The sequence below is a fragment of the Protobothrops mucrosquamatus genome, unplaced genomic scaffold (assembly GCF_001527695.2).
Source record: "Protobothrops mucrosquamatus isolate PMUCROS unplaced genomic scaffold, P.Mucros_1.0 scaffold_99, whole genome shotgun sequence".
Taxonomy (NCBI): domain Eukaryota; kingdom Metazoa; phylum Chordata; class Lepidosauria; order Squamata; family Viperidae; genus Protobothrops; species Protobothrops mucrosquamatus.
This window is the reverse complement of record NW_015386175.1, coordinates 917,563-929,701: the sequence shown is the minus strand read 5'-3', so window position 1 is coordinate 929,701 and position 12,139 is coordinate 917,563. Positions and strand designations below refer to the sequence as shown.

The 12,139-nt window shown below is 38.1% G+C and overlaps 1 protein-coding gene across 1 annotated transcript in view; it reads right to left on the bottom strand.

Moving 5' to 3' along the window:
* The window catches only part of PVALEF (parvalbumin like EF-hand containing), a 12,394-nt gene extending 10,038 nt beyond the window's left edge, over window positions 1-2,356 (bottom strand). The window contains exon 1 of the mRNA XM_015815130.1: window positions 2,287-2,356. The gene's annotated coding sequence lies outside the window, so the exon portion shown is untranslated. The remainder of the gene's footprint in view (window positions 1-2,286) is intronic.
* Window positions 2,357-12,139: the final 9,783 nt, after the last annotated feature.

Sequence of the window (12,139 nt, the reverse complement as noted above, 5' to 3'; positions counted from 1 at the left end):
GCTTTGGAGAATAGCTTGACTCCCTCTTCTTTGTGGCAGCCCCTGAGATATTGGAACACTGCTATCATGTCCCCCCTCGTCCTTCTCTTCGTTAAACTAGACATACCCAATTCCAGCAACCGTTCCTTATATGTTTTAGCCTCCAGTCCCCTAATCATCTTTGTTGCTCTTCTCTGTACTCTTTCTAGAGTCTCAGCATGTTTTTTACCCTCCCTCCCCAGTGCTGTGCTTCAGAACGGTGAGATAATTGGAGATTGGCAACAAGCAGCCCCTGAACAGTCATCACTTATGTAGTGTGGACCATGAGCCTGCGTGTATGGTGTGAACTTAGGAATAGCAATGGTATTTAGGCTTATATACCGCCCCATAGTGCTTTTACAACACTCTCTGGGTGGTTTACATTGTAAGTCTATTGCCCCCAACAATCTGGGTCTTACATTTTACCGAGCTTGGAAGGACGAAAGGCTGAGTCAATCTTGTGCCCCATCAGGATTGAATTCCAGGCTGTGGGCAGAGTTTGCCTGCAATGCTGCATTCTACCCACTGCGCCATCAGCCTAGCATCAACTCCTCCAAATCTTTTGCTTCCATGCTTATAAAACGGGGATGGAGAAGACTGAAGCCTTGCCTTGAGCTGACTCTCTTTTTTTTAAATGCCAAATAACATGAGCAGTGGTGTCTAAAGCTCTTTGCTAGTTGTTTGGTCCTGGAGCTCAACTTGTGCCCTGAAGAATGCTGGCGCTCCTCTCTGCATTGTGACCCTTCCATTCCCTCCTCTTAGGGAATCTTATATTCACAAGGCAACAACTTGTGATGTGAACCTGTTCTAGGATTACACTCAGTCTAAATAACTCAGCTTTCCCCATGGACCCCCTGATCTGCCTGCCAAGAGTTTATTTAGGAAAGCAATTCTTCTCTCCCTGAATTTGGAAAGAACAGGCATTCTCAAATGAAGTGTTTTGCCTTGGAGGTTAAGCTGTTCCCTGCTCAGAGAAAGGAAGAGGGACACAATCCAGGTGAAGGCACGAGATGAGGATATGTGAGATAAAAATCACAGGTGTTGCTCATCAAAATAAGACGCCCTGCCGAAAGTACAGTTCCCTCTTGTCATAATTATGTGTACGAGACCAAGGCTCCATTAGATGTTGTGTGTCATCATGTCTAATACGCATTTCTCCCCCAGAATTCTACATTTTCCTATCCCTTGGCAGGTTTACTGGCTCGAGGGCCCTTTGCACGGAATCAGATCAAAAAAATAATTTTGCTTGGGTCTGTTGGCTTTTGGCAGACCCCTGCCCTCCGCTTGGTTGGACTGTACTTTCTCTGCCCTTTCTCTTCATCAAACTTTTTCTTCATTATCATGAGCATTTTAGCTGGATTTTCTCCACACCCACATTTTTGCAAATCACTCTCTCCCAAAATTCTTTCCGAGGCAGCATTGACATTTATCTGCACAATAAATATAAAATAGTATTTTCCACCCCCTCGCCAGTCTTGATTTATTCTGTCTTAATTAAAAAAACTGCACTTAGCAAGCTGTTGGCATAGGATCACCAGAAGCAGCAACCAGCAGCCAGAGCTGCAGTAAGCTAAAAGAAAAGACAGATCTGGAGTCTTGAACTCATGGATATGTATAATCCAGCCTTTCCCCAACCTGGTTTCATCAAGATGTGTTGGATTACAACTCCCATCATCCCAGAAAGCATGGTTGGGGAAAGATGGATTGAAAGAATAGGATATACACAGTATATTAACATGCTCAAAATTTGAAAACTAAACATTCAATGCCATTCCTTCTAATGGCAATGCTACTATTAACACATGAAATACAGCTTTCAGACAATGGTTTTAGCGCTAAGTAAAATAGCTTGTTTTCGGTTAACTAACTTTCCTAGGCAGGTAAGTTTCTAGTTGTTCATAGCTTTGTCAGAATTGTTGTCACACTGTAAAGGTATGGATGTAAATATTACTGATTTAAAATTATATCCAACATTACCGATTTAATCCCATTAAAGATCTCTCTCTTTTTTGCTTCTGAAACATCACTAGAATGGCACTCCTAACCTGTTAACCAAGGATCATACATTTCTTCCAGAACTTAACTGACTGACTTGGTTCCCTGGTTTCAGAACTCCCCTTTTTCAATGACCAGAACATTTCCTGATTACGACTCCAGTGCTTTGGGGAAAACTTAACTGCACTGTACTTCACTAACTAAATGTTCTCTTGGTGACAACCACATTCAGGTTGTTTCTTTTAGGCATTGCATATCGCAGCAGGTACTTACCTGCCCCAGATGTCCTCTGCTTGAAGCTGGCAAGATTCTTGTTGAAAACCTAAACCATGTCTCTGGCTTTTATACCGCCCATTGCTCAGCTTTGCTATTTAAGGGAAGGTGCACCTGTCAGGAATACATCCTGTAATTCTCCTGGGCCCTTTCAAGACACCATTGGGTCATCTTGGTGGGTTGTGGTGTTATCAGTTGTCACTGGCACTTGGATGCCCAGCATCGAATATCATCTTGGGCAGGGCAAAATCTTTAGCACAGACTCCACATGATTAAAAACAACAACAACAACAACCCGAAACAACTTCGCTGTTATGTGATGTGATGGAGCATCTTCCCAAAACGTGATCAAGGGAGGGAGATGTGTGTCATCCTTGTGTTTATCGTCCTTGTGTTTATTTCCTTTTCTCAATTTCCACAAGTTGTTTTTTTTTAGGTTGGCCAGTTTCACAATAGAAGAACAGACGAGTCTCTTTTGCAAAGGTTCGTTCCAGAAAGTTTTATTTTCCTGCATGTGTGTTTCAGCTTCAGCTTCAGACATTCCCAAGGGACCTGGCAATAGAAAATATAATATCAGTTACACAAAAATAAAAACAAACTTGTGAATATGACCCATGCTAGAATTGGGTGGGCAACTTTGGAATATTAAGCAGATACCCTGGTAGGCATGGAGCAGAATCTACTTAGCAGAAAGCAAAACTGTTGAATTATTTTCCTCCCACCCCACCTTATTTTTATTTTCTAAGAATGCATTGGCAGTTGAAATGGGCTGGAAAATGCAGAATATTATTTATTAGATTTTTTTATCCCGCCTTTATTACTTTATAACTAACTAACTTAAGACAGTAAACCTATATAATACTCCTACCTCCTCCAGGTTTCCCCACAACAGCTACTCTATGAGGTGAGTTTGGGTAAGAGATGGTGACTTGCCTAAGGTCACCCAGCCAGATTTCATGCCTAAAGCAGGACTAGAACTCACAGCCTCCTGGTTTCTAGGCCGGCACCTTCACCACTGTGTCAAATTGGCTCTCTGTATTGAAGACTAGAGTTTTAATCTGCACCATGCTAGATTTCTGTTTTTTAAGGAAATCAGCAAATGCAGCCTATAGCTGTAATCTATTCACCATTTAACTCTTTTTCTGCCCAAATTTGTCGTTTTCTTTCTGAAACCAATATCCATCCTGGTTTTAAAAATCTTCTACAGTACTATTTTGCTAATTGCTTTTTATCTGCTTTTTATTTCCAAAGGACAGTAAAATATTAATTTTATTTAGGGAAATCTTCACTCAGTTTTTTATTTGAAATTTTTAAAAAGAGTAAAATAATGCCAAAGGAGTGATCTTTGGTTTCAACCAATGTTCCCAAGACATAATAGACCAGTAACTTGTGAGATTTAGTGGTCGGTGAGTTAAAAATCAGTATGAGACGTCCTGTTCTTCATCATTCTCTGTTCCTGGACCTTCCTTATCTTTGAAGGTTGCTTATGTCTACTTTCTACCTCCTTGAATCTTCATGTATTTTCCAAAAATCAATTATGGTTGTGTTCATGCCACACACTTAAATCAGGTCAGCTGCAAATCTAATGATTGCATTTACAAAACATGCTAAGTTTCGGTAGAGCTCACCTTGGTTTGGATTTATGTGCATTAGATAAGTTGTTTGGTTAATTTGGGTCAAAGTATTGTGCGCATCCAGAGAGTAGATTCGTTCCTTGACCAGGTTAAATATGCCTGAACCTTTCTCTCATTGTCAGAATATTAAAAGGACACTTATTTCACCTCTTCCCCTTCAGGCAAGTCACCTTGAATAACAAAGCATCATTTCTAAATCTGTAAATTAGAGAGGTCTGTTTCTTGCCTTATATTGCAGCCATGGGGGTTGAGATGATAAAGTAGGACATAATTGTTACATAATGTAGGGTTTCTGGGGAAAAATATTTAGAACTGAAAATGTTATATAAATTTCAAGGATGAGTCGAGCGTCCCAATCTTTTTCTATTTAAACTATTTCTTTTGCTAAGGCAAAACTGCGCACAAATTCTAAAGAAATCTCTGCCAGAGTCTTCCTATGCCTTTCCTGTGCATATTTAAAGCGACTTAAGGCTAAACTTAAATTTATTATTTGAATTGGCACATAGGTGGCTTTTTCATGGGCAGCAATAAGTGCTCCTTGCTTTGAGTAGAAATAACTGCAGTTGATAAGGCACATCTCAGAATCTGATGTGCAACAGCACAATGATTCTGCAACACTGAGCAGCTGTTCCAGGACAGCAGACCCTAAACTCAGTTCAGGATGCAGTCCTGCAAATCAAGCGATGCCTTTCTGTTATCTCTGCAGTGATGCCCACTTGCCTGCACAGTGCTATTCCAGCACACCAATTCAAGCAGTGTATCCCTCGCATGGGTATCTTTTTCGGCACTTTCTTTAGGCTGTGTGAAATGGCAGATGTTACATCCTTGGCATAATTAGAGCGTAGGATTGCTTCCTTGTCTTGATTTGTGTTCTAGGCATGCAGCAGAAATAAAAAGATTTCTGAGCGCCGGAGAAGATTAAGAAGATTATGGGCCTCTCTCTCTCTCTCTCTCTCTCTCTCTCTCTCTCTCTCTCTCTCTCTCTCTCTCTCTCTCTCTCTCCACAGACACAAACCCCTCCCCTATTAAGAGCTAACTATTCAACACTGCACCTTTATTATGCCAAACGTATTGAGATCCAAAAGCCAAAGTAGAAGTGATCAAAAGCTCTCATGAGTTGTAATCAACTGAATGGTACTCATTTTTATTTTTTTATTTTTAATTAAATAATAATACATAGTAAAAATACATATATTCTCAAGAAATACTGCATAAAAGTGCTTTTAAAAAGTAAAAAAACCCTAAAGTATAACATATCATTATAATAGTTAACAGATACATTTCTCTATATATTTATCTAATGCAAATATTATTGAAATGCTATATATTTATTTCTAATACATTGATATAACTATAATTATTTTTGACCTACTATATTTTGTAGAAATGAATCCCATATTTTATTATAGTGGTCCATACAAAGTCTAGGACTCTAGGTCTGTAGGCAATCCACTCCTAGGTGCAAGTATGCTCAGATTTTCAGTCACTGAGTAAATAGATCCATACAGTTATCTTTCCAATGTTGCAATATTGATATTTTGCCCATAGTAAGGGCGTAGAGAATCCATTTATGCTGCCCATTTGTCAAATTCCATGTAATAGCTATGTAATTCAAGAGAATATTATCCTCTGAAAGTTTTAGCTTTTATCGCAGTCATAATTTCAGTGCATCCAAAACCTGAGTAAATTCCCTAAAATTGGGTAAAAGTGTTTTTTTAAAAAAACCCATTACCCATCACAACAGGGATATTTAAACTTGAATTAAAGACTGTACTAAAATATATTTGAAAATTTCCCAAAGTATTCCTATTAAGATGAAAATCAATGAAATTACCTATGGCAATTTGTTGAAATGACATAAAGTTCATTCAATGATATTTTTTTTATAATATAGGTAGTCCTCGAGTTACAGCCATTCGTTCATCAACTTAAGTTACAATCATAACGAAGGAAGGAATTTATAGGCAGTCCCTGAAGTCTGATAAGCAGTTTTGGGTAATGAAGGAAAAATTCTGGGAATCTATATTTATATACTCCACTACTAAAATCTAGTAAATATAGAATATTGTAAAAATATGTATTTTGAAGAAGAATTTAATTTAATTTAAAAATTAATTAAATTTTAAAATATTTAAAAAATCCTTTATACTTGAAGTGATAAAAGAAGAATTATCCTTACTCTACCTCCAACAGAATGCTGTCTTAGTCAGTCCTTTTTTATATATGAAGTGGAGTCCAATTAATTCTAAATATTATTTTTGTTGTATAAGTTGTAGTTTGTCAATTAACACTATTGCTATAGAAGTTAAGATGCTATCTGTCTGCCTGCCTGCCTGCCTGCCTGCCTGCCTGCCTGCCTGCCTGCCTGCCTGCCTGCCTGCCTGCCTGCCTATCTATCTATCTATCTATCTATCTATCTATCTATCTATCTATCTATCTATCTATCTATCTATCTATCTATCTATCTATCTATCTATCTATCTATCTATCTATCTATCTATCTATCTATCCTCCCTCTGTCTGTGTGTGTTTGTGTAATACTATGTCACAGCAGACAGAATTCATGCTAACATGTCTATGACAGAAATATTATGAGGAGGGTGAAAGAGCCAGCAAGATTTTGGTTAATTGTTTAAAGCAAAAGAAAGATAGGCCAACAATTTCAGCTATTAAAGGTGAAAGGGATGAAATACAATATATAAAACTCCAACCATTATAAACTGTCAATTTTTAAAAAAAGTATTCAGAATTGTACAGCAAACCAGAGAATGTATCAAATAAAGACATGAGGTCTTTCTAAATAAAGTTAACCTATCACATTTGGATGACACACAAAAACGACTTTTACTTGTTCCATCATGTAGAAATAGAGATTAAACAAATATTTTTTTAAAATGGCAAATGGTAAAACACCAATATTGGATGGATTCCCATAGAATGGTATAAAACATTTACAGACTTTTGGTGCCAAATTTTGTGACACATATGATGAACTTTTGATAAGGGGATTTCATCAGTGACAATTCAGTCAGGCTTCTATGGCAGTTATACCAAAAGCAAAGATCACACTCTGTGTGCTAATTGTCATCCCATCTCATTGATTAATGTTGATACAAAGATGTTAACAGCAGTGCTAGCAAATAGGTTATTGCAAGTGATACTGTTCATTATTAAGGACTGAATAGTACCCAGGCAGGAATGGGCAAAAGTGAGATGGATGACAGCGTGGAAGAATGATGCCTTTTTCTAGCTATTTTTCAATTAAAATCACTACTGGCCTCTCAGGAGAGGAGAAAATACAGATCATTCAAAATATCCGTAAGCATGAATAAAGGTTATAGCCCTTCAAACTCTTCTTCTGTTGGACAGGCATTATCTCTTTTCTAAGGGACAGATTAAAAAATGGACAATTAAAGATCAGCTAAGCATCAGGAAAGAATGGAATGGACACTGGGCCCAGAACAGAGCCCTGGGGCACCCCACTACACACTTCCCTCCGTGTAGATGCAGTTCCACTGAGGACCATATGCTGAGTACAGCCGGTCAGCCAGCTACAAATCCATCTGGTGGTGATGCTGTCTAACCCACATTTTTTTATCTTATCAATTAGTAGGTTGTGGTCTACTTTATTAAATGCCTTACTGAAGTCCAAGTAAATTATATTAACAGCATTCCTCTGGTCCACTAATTTTGTCACCTGGTCAAAGAATGCAATAAGATTTGTCTGGCATGATCTGCTTTTGGCAAATCCACGTTGGCTTTTGGTAATGACTTTGTTTGCCTCTAGGTGTTTGCTGATTCGTTGCTTGATGATCTTTTCCAAGATCTTCCCAGGTATTGAGGTCAGGCTGATAGGTCTGTAGTTTCCTGGATCGATTTTTCCCCTTTTTTGAAGATGGGAACTACTTCAGCTCTTTTCCAGTCCTCTGGTAGTTCCCCAGTGCTCCAGGATCTTTGAAAGATATAGTTCAGTGGTTCTGAGATCACATCTGCCAGTTCCTTCAGAACCTTGGGGTGTAGTCCATCCGGTCCTGGTGATTTGAACTCATTTTAGGTGGACAGGTGCTCACTTACCATTTTCTTGCCTATCTTAACTTGTGTTTCTAATCTGATTTTTACGGTAGTGTTTTTGATAGGTTGGACTGGTTTTTTCCCTTTGTGTAAATATGGAGGCAAAAAATGAGTTGAGTAGTTCTGCTTTCTCCCTGTTGCTTGTCACCTTCTTGCCACTTTCTCCAACTAATAGACCAATCATTTCTTTAACATTTTTCTTGTTTTTTACATGTTGAAAGAAGCTTTTTTGTTATTTTTGACTTTTGTTGCAAGCCTTAGTTTATTTTGAGCCTTAACTTTCCTCACTTCATCTTTGCAGGCTCGGGCTATTTGTTGATATTCTGCCTTAGTTATGTGCCCCTCTTTCCACTTTCTATACTTGTCCTTTAATTGTTGGTGTTCTCTTCTGCTGGTGATCTCAGCAGGCATTATCTCCTTAACTTTGACACGGGAGAGAGAGAGGGCTTTCACCACCTGTGCAGTCATTCTGGTATATGAGACATTGTGAGGAAAATGGGAAAGTAATGAAAAAGGGACACTAGGTGTATACAATCAAAACACGGAAGGCAAATCCATTGGAAGCTTCTGTTATAAATAACATCTCCAGCCAGGTGGCAAGATACCTAGGTAGAAGCATTTTGAATAATTCAAAGAGAATTTGTTTGTAAGTGAGGGTTGGAGTTATCTCCTACACAGTTTCTGAGATTTTTGTTTTATTTATCTTATGACTGGCATTAAAAATACCTTAACAAAGTCTGAGTGGTCTTTATTTCCTTGATTTACCCAGCAGTGTTGGGCTTGACATTTTTATTAAAGAATAAGAGTCATTGGGAGCTGGGTGGCATATAAATCATGATAAAAATAAATTAATCCATGCAGCAATGTTATAATAATAATAATAATAATAATAATAATAATAATAATTTAATTTATATACCAGACTTTACTTACCAAGGAAAAATAGGGGGAATGTGGAATGTTGCAAATACATCAGACAGCTGAAGAAGGAAAAAAAAGGCAATGGAAGAATGTCAGAAGGACAGTGAAGATGATACACTGAAGCTAATATACCAGGAAGGCTTATTGAATGCGGGAGAGACCAAATTGGCCTATAAGAAAGACTAAAGGAAGACTAGAAAAGAAACATGACAAGGCAAAGTATTACATGGCCATTACATAAAAAAAATCCTAGCAGGCAAAGCAGATAATGATAAGACCTGGCAATGGCTAAGAGCAAGAAAGTTAAAAAAAGAGACAGAGGGGCTAATTCTGCTTGACAAGACCAAGGCTTAAGAACATGCATACAAGGCCAGAATTGAGAAGACAGCAACAGATAGCAAATGCCACCTCTGCAAAGAAGCTGAAGAAACAGTTAGTTGCTGCAAGAACTGCACAGACTGACTACAAACAGAAGCATGGCAAAGTAACAACACTGGTATATGACAAACAACTGCATGGCAAAGTAGCATTGGAACATCTGCAAGAAATACCATTTGCCTGCAAGACAGAACTGGTGGGACTATAAAATAGACAAAGTAATAGAAAATGAAGAAAACTAAAGTGGTCTGAGAATTTAGAATTCAAACAGTCACTTGTCACATAACAACCCAGACTTAACAATTGTTGATAAGAAAGACAAAAAAGTCTGGACATTGTAGTATACGGAGACAGCAGAAGACAAGAGAAAGAACCAGGGAAAAAAAATCACAAAATACAAAGATCTGCAAATAGAAATAGAATGTCTATGGCAAAAAAAAAAAAAAAAAAAAGATAGTACCAGTAGTAACAGGTGTCTTGAATGCAATTCCAAAACATCTGGAGCACTACTTAAGCACCATCAGCACTGACAAAATCCCCATCAGTCAATTGCAAAAGGCAGCTTTACTTGGAACAGCTTAACACCATCAAATAAAAACATCTACCTATCTCATGTCCTTGAGAAGGACTCAGTGGGTGATTGGATGTGTCAAGTCCAGTCCAAACATCTTGCTAACTATGTGACCAACCATAATAGTAATCTTCTTGTACAGTAGATTATATACTCAGATCAGTCTAGAAGATTGCACAAATTGGTTGTACAATGCATTTGCCAAAATTATTCACTAGAACTTCTGTAAAAATTATCATGTGCCGATAATGAAAAATTGATGGGAACATGAAGTTGAAAAAGTAGTTGAAAATGTAACAGGTTAAAATATTGTGGGATTTCTGAATATAAACTGATAAGTCTTGGCTCATAACACATCACAGTAATTATGGTTTAAAAGAAGAATGTAACTGATGTGGCAATACCAGGGGATGGTAGAATAGAAAACAAAGGGCTGGAGAAGATCAGAAAGTATCAAGATCTGAAAATTGAAGCTGAAAGGTTATAGCATAAACTGGCTCTGGTGATCCATGTTTATTGGCAACCTGGGCCATACCAAAAAATCTTGGATGGTTCTTAGATAATGTGTCAATTACAAAAGGCAATGTTGCTTGGATCCTGCACATATACTACATTAATACATTATGACTGTTGTGTCCTGAGCCTGCAATGGTCCGGGGCTTGCAAAAGCTGCCCGGGACCAGACTGAGTGGTGCCAGCCTTGCGCGCATGCGCAAGGCGGGAGAAGTGCCTGTGCTCGGCAGCCATGTTGTCCGGGGATCTGGGGGTATAAAAGGAGGCCTGCGTGCCTCTGCTCTTGTTCGGAGTTGTGACTGAGAAGGAATAAAGAGCTGTTTGAACAACATGTGTTCTCCTCATTTGCCATTCCTGCGAGGACTTAACAATGACATCCAAGGTTCTTGGGAAGGACTTGATATGTATGAAGGCCAACACCAGCTAAATTACTGGCAGTTTTGATTTCACATTGTTGTGTATATAATAATAATGATTTCTATAATGCAATTTCCTGGCTATGTAGCATGTGTGTGTGTGTGTGTGTGTGTGAGACTAGGAGTTTCAGCTCTTCTTCCTCTTATGGAAAAGGATCAAACACACCAGAGTTAATACAAACAAACTTTATTTTGAAAAGAAAATAAGAGATAAAAGTCTGTAAATTAAAAAAAAGAATGCAGTGATCCAGGCTAGCCATAGGATGATGCTGGTCTGTTATAAAAGAGACAGATAATGTTGCAGTTTAAGGTCACAGACTACCAGAATAATAATTTTCCCACCAATTTAAAGTGAGGAATGCAAGGCCAAGATTATAATGCCCATTCCCTAATTTATACAAAAAATAGGAACCATATGTGGACATACTGAGAAAAAGAAAATAATCCTAATATATGTCCCTGGCTAGACTTTTTAGCTATTACTCTAAAATGAGAATTTTCTTGAGAATCAATGTTCCATCTGGATCAATTATCTGGCCATCTTCCAGATTTCTGAGAAATTCAAACTTTAATCAGAGGCTATATGAAATGATGTTAGTCTTGTGTTTTTCCAGCTTTGTTTCCCATATTATTTAATTTCCCAGTTCTGCCTTTGTTTGTTGTTGTTGTTGAAGGAATCAATTTTCAACCCATAGAATAAAGGGAGGGGCTGAAGTATCCATAATATAAAACAGAACTCTCTTTTGTGGGAATGTGTATTTTGCATGTGGGAAGCAGCTTGTGTACTGTGAGTGTGGGTCATATCCAGAACAAATTGCAAGTAAACACATGTGAGATCTCTTTCTGTATTGCACGCGAAGCTGCTAACTTGATGCATGCAGACTTGATAGATGTAGATTTTATAGGCATGCTGGATATCCAGGGCAACAGCTTAAAATAGAGGCTGGATTTGCTGGTGCCTGCTGTATTGACAAAATGCATGCATTCGTTTTTCTTCAAGAGAATGAAGACTTGGATACCAAAGGGAACATACTGATGCCAAAGCCATGATCACTTAGCACATCTTTTTTGTGGTCTGGGGAGAGAGTTGAAACATGGGTTACTTTGGTGTTATGCACAACAACTTGCTTAGACAAAACATGTGAACTCTGAACATTATGATGATGTTATTAATTATTTGCTTAAAGACTGCATGGCTATTTCTCTACTAATCCAGAGGGACAATATTTATAAACTTGTTTTCAGGACAGAAAAGAGAAAGCAAACAAAGAGGTTAAATGTTCTTAAAGCTACACACTATTTTCTTTTGGTGAGAGCCAGCTTAGTGTAGTACAGTGGTTCTCAACCTT